General features: G+C 39.2%; 1 long non-coding RNA gene across 1 annotated transcript; it reads left to right on the top strand.

The window, feature by feature from the left end:
- Positions 1-767: 767 nt before the first annotated feature.
- On the top strand, positions 768-1,799 carry LOC110850059. Its single transcript, XR_002547918.2, has 2 exons — positions 768-900; positions 1,233-1,799. It is a non-coding gene; the product is annotated as an uncharacterized LOC110850059 (long non-coding RNA).
- Positions 1,800-9,601: the final 7,802 nt, after the last annotated feature.

The following is a 9,601-nucleotide window of genomic DNA, read 5'->3' as shown; positions in this document are numbered from 1 at the left end:
TTGTAAGTATGACTTGGGAGTAATTGCATTTAAATACGTGAGAGTAGGCGTTGTCTGGGTTGCTTAGTATTTATTTAGTATAAATTTATAACGTAGTTACAGGTATCTTAAACTCTCCATTAGCACAATTGATATATTTAGTGGGCGTAGGATATACTTATCGTTAATTTTAATACGACAACACTTTGAGGAGCTGAAGTAATCATACACTCTAAGAAACTGGGTGATAACCGTTATCATTTGCATCGCCATATGGCTCTACCGCCTCTTATGATAGGCAACGCCACCTTCTTGGTCACATTATATCACCACTAGGTGGCAGAGTATCACCAAATGGTAGCAAACTATCCTGTGGGATGACATACCTCTACTGCGCGGTGGTATTTATCACGATCCGGTAGAGTCATATATATTCAGCGCCCGGTTATAAAACGGTGTTGCGGATTCCCTTGCCGTTATTTTCAGATTGTCCATGGTAATTATGCAGTGAATTATTGTATGCTTTTAAGATGGCATGAAGTGTTTATTTTATCACCTGGAACCACAGTCGAACCATAATTACACTTGTAACAAGTAATTCATCGTGTCAATAAATTTACCCATTGCTCAATCACGCTTCAAGGGTCAAACCGTAATGCGCTTATCTTAATGGATTTAGTGGATACGTGACTCGCCACCAATTAAATTGTCGTACCATACTTTGCACTTAACTTGTTATTGTCATACGTTACTATTATCTTGGAAATCCCAATTTTGACTAATGCACACTCACAACGAATCTCCACCGTACTATTTTCCCAATATATACTCGGCCTGTTTCTGATGAGCATCACTTTAATTTACAGAACAACTACATACGTAAACCTCATCAATTACTAATCCAAACTTCATCACAGCCAGGTAAGAGTCACAAAAAGCTTTGAAATTTGTCGTTATGTCCAGTGTTCATCAAAAAGTAAGAATGGAATGCTTTCATTCTATTTAACTTTTGAATTTTTTTTTCGCCTATTTATTCCTCTTACATTTATTCCTCTTACATTTTTGATGTTTTAACAGTCCCCATCTGGCACTTAGTTCAAAACTTCCAAATTTCAATAAAGCTAAAACGAATCAATCCGAACAAAAAATTGGATTAAAAACGATTTTTGCTTCGCGATCCCTCAATTTTTCTTTAAATTTCAACTTAATGCAATTAATCATTATTTTAATCCCAAAATTTACCACGTTTCCAGCAAAATGGAAGGCAGCCTCTTCATCCTTCAACTTTTTGTCGCCGTTCTCATCCCTAACCTTGTCTCTAGCACGGCCGATTATGGCGAAGCCTGCAGCAGCACTAATGCTTGCATTCCATATGGCAACAATCCTGATCAAAAGGTCGTCTGTATGTACCGTGGGCCGGCATCTGTGTTCTGCAACACGGTGAACGTTGAAGTTGGACGTTGTCAATGCGCAAGGAACTGTGGCATGGCTAATTTCTATAACGATGTTGGAGAATTTCTACCCGAAGAAGGTCGCTGTGTTGGCTTTGTGGGGACTTCTTGCTATGATGGTTGGGCGCAGAATGATTGCGTGCCAAACTCATACTGCCCTCAAAACAGGAGGATTTGTGAATGCAATTTGGGATTTGAAGTATCTTCGGATGGGAAACATTGTGTGAGATCGAGTGCAACAATTTAAATTTGAGGAATAATGACAGAATCACAAATTTTAATGACAATTGAGCATGTACGCTACACATAATGGTTTATAAAGTCATTACATCAATAAAAGAAAATAATGAGTGATCAAATGCATGTAAAGCATGATTCATACTGATTTGTTATTTAAACAAGTCCGGATAGTAGACTTCGCTATAAAATATTCGATATGTTTTCAGTACTTATCCAAAATGTTAGCCTAATGAAATGATCATCAGAACTCAAATTATGGTTTTTTCCCACTAAAACGATTTTATTGGGCTAACATTTCGGATAGTTACTGAGAACATATCGAGTATTTTATAGCGAAGTCTACTATCCGGACTTGCCTTTAATACAGAAAAACGACTTATATAATCGGACATTTTGATCGTGGAATTATACATAAAGGCAGGAAATGCAATAATTTGCAAACTTCGACAATTTTCGAAATTGGTGCCCAATTTGGAAGTAGTGCGCAAATACCAGCCCAAAATAAGTAAAAAATATTTCTAGCTATATCTGACCAATTTTGTACGAAAATAGGTTAAAAATCGAAAATCTCAAAATTCGCAATTAATTCGCACATTTTGGCAAATATCTCGAAAACTGGCTATGCGCGCCCCCATCTTATTCCGGATTCTTACACTACAAAAAATTACGCAAATTTTGAGGTATCATACGCATCGCTTTCAGAACCACCGTTCATTCCCTTAATCCAAAACAGATGCAAAATCGAAAGACCTATTCAAAAAAAATTTATCAGAAATATTTGGCCGGCGATAAGGCAGAATATGTGGTGACATTGGATGAAGCAATGTTTTATGTGCAAAATTGCAACGGGAAGAGAAAAGTGTGTTACGTCAAACGAGGAGAAAACATTCCCGACAATCGGGTGGTGCAGAAGAACAACTTTTTGAAGATCATTCCATTTGATGATCATTTCGAGTTCCAAAATGGAACTCGAAAATTTAAAATCTCAAATTTATCATGACGCCATTTCTGAATCGGAGGATGTGGACAGTGATTCTGAGAAAATAAACATGGGATACCAGTAGATATTAATTAAAGGATTAAGAAATTGTTGGAATTAGGAATCACCAAACCAAATCAAATTCTGTTGTCACTGCAGAAAGAGGGAGGAGATCGCCTTTCAAAACTGCAACAAAATAATTTTCTGCAAACTAATAACTCGATCACTAGCTGTCTTCTTTGACAAATCATTGCAATCCCTTCAATTGGTCTCAGCTAAGGAAGCCGTAGAATGTTGACTTGATTCTATTTATGGTAGAACCGGTATTAACTCTCTCTGTGACAACAAAAGCATACAATTGGACCAGCACTGAAAACGCTAAGCTAGGAAATGTAGGAAATGTATTGGGGGTACTCATGACAAGGTCTGGAAAACATGAAACATGTCAATTTTCTAGAGAAAAGAATTGACGCTGAGTCGTTTCTTACATTTCTGGCACTGCAGTTAGGTTGCCCTTAAAACCATCATAGGAATTTTGGCAAAGAAAAGTAATTAGCGAAGCAAGAGCAGCCTCACAGTCCCCTTAATGCACAACCCCGTCGTTCCCAGAGGTGTCAATATATCGATGAAATTACTGCTAAAGCGTATCTTCAATGGGTGACAAGCTTTGAGCCGTTTACGCCACAACATCCTCCGCCTTCCGGCGATTATTTTGTACATCTTCAACTTGGAGATCAGCACGGCTGATGTTTTGTTAACTAGTCCGCATAACGTTCCGACGAAGAGAATAACGACCACGCTCTCCACCAAGACCGCGACGAAGACAATGTTTCCCCAATTTTGGAATAAGTTAGGTCCGTAGGAGACGCAGAGGAAGGCGCCGATCACCTGGCATAATCCGTAAAGGAGAAACATCCCGGGCAGAAAGGTTCTTCGGAAGCAGATGTTGACTTGGGCTTCAAGGATTTTTAAGTTTTTCAGCTCTGCGATGCATCTTTCGGGTATGGTTCGAAATTCGGGCCAGGATTTGACCCTGTGGTACGACCTATAGAGATGAAGGGGGTAAGATATGACAAAATTTGAGATACTAAGAAGATCGGGGTTGCCTAATTCCCGTCCAAAACATTTTTTCCCAGGACAGTGGGAAAAATGGAGCGCCACCTAGAGGTACGCAGGGGCGTTATCTAGTGGAATCTGCCCAAGAACTACATTTTTCCCACATTTTTCCATTTCCCACTCGTATTAGTGGGTGGGAAAAAGTGTTTTTCCCACTCTCCGGTAAGAAGTGATAAATACCACTTGCAAGACTGAAGAGGGGAACCAACCTGATTACGTCCTTTAGATAGATGTAGAGGCAGAAGACGGATGGCATAAATATGTTTACAGTTACGGTAAACAGATTTCCCGCTATGACGGTGAATTCCCAATATTCGAGTACCACCACAGATGCGTAAATCAAGATCAACGTAAGCGTCCCTCCACGATCGACATTTTCATTACTGAATCCTGTCAAGAAAATTATTTTGATTGTAGATTATCCCAAATGTATCAATTGTTAACGTCCAGTGACTTCAACGTTATTTATCAAAAGCCTATTTATTACTGATAATGGAACTTTTCAGGACCGTACACTCTAAGAAACTGGGTGATATCCGTTATCATGTTCATCACCGTTTGACTCTACCGCCTCTGCTGATAAGCAGCGCCACATTCTTAGTCACATTATATCACCACTAGGTCACAGAGTACCACCAAATGGTAGCAACCTATCACTGCCGGGTGACATACCTCCACCGCACGGTGGTATTTAGCACCATCCGTTAGTGTCATATATCTATAGTCACCGCCCGGTGATTAAACGGTGATAGAATTTCGTACAATGTAGGTTTCCCGAATTGATTTCATTTAATGAAAAAAACTGCCGGTAGTAGTGGAGAAATTTTAACCCGAAAGATCATATACACGAGTGAAGATGGCTTCCGTGGAATTTCTAAATTTCTGACGTTTCGGGCAGGCGCTTCTCAACTACTCCTGGCCGATAGTTGCCCTACCAAATTTAGTAGTTGAAATTTTGGCGATGGAATTTCAGTGAATTCGGTGTCGATAGCGTCGTATATTCCCAATTTTCCGGGAAAATATCGATGATTTAAGGGAATTTTAGAGAATATTGGGAATACTCCATAACGGCAAGATTTCCAAAGTTACCAATTTTCCGGGAGTATATTCGCATGTAGAGGGAATTGGACAACCCTAGCCTCGCGCATTTCCGGACAATTTAATGTGGGACATGAAAATGCTTACCCTTTCCCCATGGCATTACGGACCCTAGAAAGGGCGGCATGCCGACCTCTGTTAGAATCATCACGATCAGAGAGATTGGCACGACGAGGGAACATCCGAATCCGAACGTGGCGACGCAACATTTTACAATGTGACGCAGCCTGGTCCAATTTTCAGGTTGACGGTTTCTGCGTCCATAATTTTCTTCGTATACGAGAAACATGTTCAGCAGAGCGGCAAAGTCGGGGGGATATTGAAGCCAGGACGAGAGAAGCATGAAAACCCCGGTCGGCACGGTCATCGAGCATAACAGCGTCCAAGCCGTGCCATTCAGGTCGCGGCGGGAATTAGAAGATTGAAATAATCCGTTGGGCAAAATGAAGACGGCGTAGGCCAAGATGAAAGCAACTTTTAGCCGATGGTTGACATTTTTGGGGAGTTGGGAGATTTTGAAAAATTCGCTTTTCGTAGTTTTGTCAACCACGAGAGAAATCGGGGTGGGGAGGAATAGAGATAGGAATTTGAACTGATGTCTCGTAACAGGTAAAGTTCCGGCGAGGAACATTTTTCTTCCTAAAGTGCTGTTTATACGTGACCTATTTACGCGGAATGAAATTTGATACAAATTCCAGGAGCCAATTTACTGGTGGCACGAGCAAAGTTTCTGTATTTCTTCAAAATTGTTGTTGCCTAGCAACAATTTTTAGTGCCCACTACTATTTCTGATCTTTATTACGTGAAATATGTAACGTGCAAAGATTTATTGCAAATTCCATGCGTAATTTTCATTGGTGACCATTTTGTAAAATTTGGATGAAATTTTCAAGTTATTTCACATAAAAAACGTGAGGGATAAACATCAGTTCAGCTTTAATTTTAAAAAATTCGTGTTAATTATCACCGCGCGGTGTGTATAAATATGTGCCTCCACCGCGGTGGGGTTTAATTTTACACGGCATTGTGTTCAGATTTCCGCCAAGGGGTAACGATTTATCCCACCGGGGCCAAAATTGACCCCATGTCGGTATAAATTTAATACACGCGATAGAATCACATATGTATACAGATCGCGTGGGGATAATTGAGACCAATTTTTTGCAGGGTTCGTTTAAAAATAGAGTAATTTTCTTTTCTGAGTTTTTGGCTTTCTATTGAGCCGGATGGAGAAAGTATATAAGTACGAAGATAGATAGTTGGACGTGGGTTCACCTTCAAAACCATGGGTCAGAATGGCGAGATTATTGGGATTTGTGTTAAATAATTAATTTTCTCACCAGATCAATAATGTTCCCAGTTTGGAACATGGGAAAGTAAAATTAAATAAATAAAATTAAAGTAAAGGCTCATAACATATAACTATATAACTACATATTAATTCAAATTGAATGAACATACATAAATTTATTTCCAAATTGATAATTAAGACCATATAGATTAAACTGTTAATATTTCAATTAGGCAATACATATCAGGCGGGTGGGGTTTGGATAATTGAAAAGTTTTTAATTATATTGGATTAATAAATTAGATTGGAAAATATGTACGACATCAGGAGTTGTGAAGGCTACTTAGATTCTGAAGTATTCCGTGGTGGGATGCATTGGTGTACTATCAGTGTTTTAAGTGGTATTTACCACTTTTTACCGGATAGTGGGAAAAGGTGGGAAAAAGACACTTTTTCCCAACCACCAAAATCATTGGAAAATGGGAAAAAGTGGGAAAAAGTAAGGGTCTAGGCAGATTCTGCTAGATGGCGCCCCTACCTACCGCTAGGTGGCGCTCTATTTTCCAACTTCTCACGGCGAAAAAGTGGGTGAGAAAAAGTGTCTTTTTCCCACTGTCCTGGGGAAAAATGTTTTGGACATGCAACACTGTGTGCCGTATTACCTGGGTTACTGGATTATTATTGTTCCCGAAATAGTGGTTTGTCGTACGCGACAGAACGTTGCGTTTTATTACCTACATAAGCTTGAAATTGTGTTGGTAATAAACAACATTCAACAGCGCAGAAGTACTTAATTGATTGCTATGGACCATAAGTAGCACATTGTACTACGTCCATCAAAGTCCCTCACCCCCCTGAGCTAAAAGAAATCCGCAATATCTACTCAATCTCACTTCTCTTTTGAATCAAATGGAATTTATGTACAGAAACATACACTCTAAGAAACTGTGTGATGGCCGTTATCATGATAATCACCACATGACCCTGCCGCCTCTGGTGATAGGCAGCCCCACCTTCTTGGTCAAAATATATCACGACTAGGTTACAGAATACCACCAAATGGTAGCCACCTATCACTGTCTGGGGACATACCACCACCTCACCGTGATATTTATTACCATCCGGTAGAGTTATATATAGTCACCGCCCGGTGATAAAACGGTGATAGAATTTCTTACGGGTAATGGAAATGTATTGTTACGAAAGATTGTTGATTTTGGGAGTAATTTATTGAAAGAATTAAATTAACACGACGGAACTATGCAAACATTTGAGTTAATGTTTTTAGTAACTCGTGGTAAACCTATGAATTAACGTTGAAATAATGTGTTTGCATAAGAAACGTGTAAGATTGTGGAGTTATGCGTTATTTACACACGACTTATATATTGTTGATAATTATATGAAAATTTGTGCAGGATTTTAATAAATAAAAGGATCATTGATTTTCTAAGGTTACGTTATTTCAAACGTTTGAGACATATCATCAATCATACTGAATTTTGAAAATGTTAAATGAAGAAGGCTGTTCATGTATGCATGTATGCATGAGTGTCGCGTGTGTGGTATTTAGCACTTTTTACCGGAAAGTGGGAAAAAGTGGGAAAAAGACACTTTCTCCCATCCATCAAAATCAGTGGGAAATGGGAATAAGTAAGAAAAAGTTCCACAAGATTCCACAAGATCGTATCGCTGCATACCGTTAGGTGGAGCTCCATTTTTCTCACCGGAAAAAAGTAGTTAGCCGGAAGTGTCTTTTTTACACTGCTTCCCACTGTCCTGGGAAAAAAATGTTTTGGAAGGGAAATATGCAATATAGGTATTTTTGTCTCTTTCAGGCACCCATTTCAAGTCGAGGCTGACTCGATGTTAGAAATGTTGGTAAACAGGACAAACCATGCTAATTTATGTTTACTAGAAGGTGAAAAATCTGTAGAAATATATTATCCTGGGAAAGCTCGTAGTTGTTCACTAAATTGTATGGAAAGCAAATGCTAACTAAACTCTGTGTATTCGACGACCTGTTTTATAAGGCATGTTGTTTACATGATAGTCGAAATTCGAGTTCTTATTACCCTTTTGTGTACGTCTAGCAGTAATTTGAGAGAAAAGTGCAAAAATATTTTGCGAGACCCATTTGCGAATTTTAGATTAGCTCCAAAGTCCGGGATGCGGCTCAGTTATGGGGTGGATAAGGCGGGCAGTTGATGTGGGGTGCGAGGTCAACGTTCCGAACTGTTCCTTTTGACTCCTCCCTCCGACACGTCTCTCCGCCTTTCGACACGTTTCTCTGCCTAAACTCTTTTTCTCTGTCTTTTTCTCTGATCTCAATGTTTGTTCGATTTGCCGAATGGTGTAATCATAGTTACACAATTTCAAAATTAAACAATTCCTACCCATGTTTCCCGACAATTTTTACGTTCAATATATATATGTACATACATATTTTATAACGATTGAGTCAAGATTATGTCAAAATTGTCTACCAATTCCAGCCACTTATTCTCTCACTTAAGTATTACAGGGCGAGCTACATACATCTAACGTTACAACGGTTTATTCCACCTCGCCTTCTCCTCCACCCCATAACAGCGCCGGAGCCAGTGATCGGCAAATTTGTGACCATTGACCATTGGTCAGGTGACCATCAAAATTTTAGGTGACCATTGACCATCAAATTTGACCATCGACCATCAAATGTTAATACTTATGTACGACCATCGACCATTGACCATTGAAAATGTATTGCACCCCTCAGGGGTGCAATACATTTTCAATATTCAATTTTCATATTTTTCATATTTTCATAGTTTCATATTTTCTACTATGGGGACCGTCATTGAGGGATTTTTCCAGGAGTTGAATACAGCGGTAGAGACGGATGGAAAAGGTTAGGTCAGAAACGGTTTGGATGGCGGATATTTGTCTAAGGATGTTAAGATAAAATTGAAAGTGAAGTTGGCGCTTTACTTTTTTAATTACACTCTAAGAAATTCTAGCGCTATCACAGGGCGGTGCTATCTGTGACTCTGCCGGATGGTGATAAATACCACCGTGTGGTTTTGGTACGTAGTGATAGGATGCTACCATTTGGTGGTACTCTGTCACCTAGTGGTGATATAATGCGACCAAGAAGGTGGGGCTGCCTATCACCAGAGGCGGTAGAGTCATATGGTGATGAACATGAAAACGGCTATCAACCAGTTTCTTAGAGGGTTAAGTTGACACGAGATGATTGATAAAGTATTGCAGCACTTTATTTTAACACAATTTACTTATCTTTTGCTACAATCGGCACAGTAAATTCTACATTGAATATAACTCCGAAAAACTTAGGATGCATTTTGTGTATTTTTTTTATCGTGTAGAAGGAGGATTTCTTACTAAATATACTTTATTTTCCCGGAGTAATGAGGTAATTTACAGATTTATGCGACATACTAAAAT

Source organism: Folsomia candida, unplaced genomic scaffold, assembly GCF_002217175.1.
Source record: "Folsomia candida strain VU population unplaced genomic scaffold, ASM221717v1 Fcan01_Sc005, whole genome shotgun sequence".
NCBI lineage: Eukaryota > Metazoa > Arthropoda > Collembola > Entomobryomorpha > Isotomidae > Folsomia > Folsomia candida.
The sequence above is the reverse complement of the archived record's forward strand: the minus strand, read 5'-3'. Positions and strand labels throughout refer to the sequence as shown.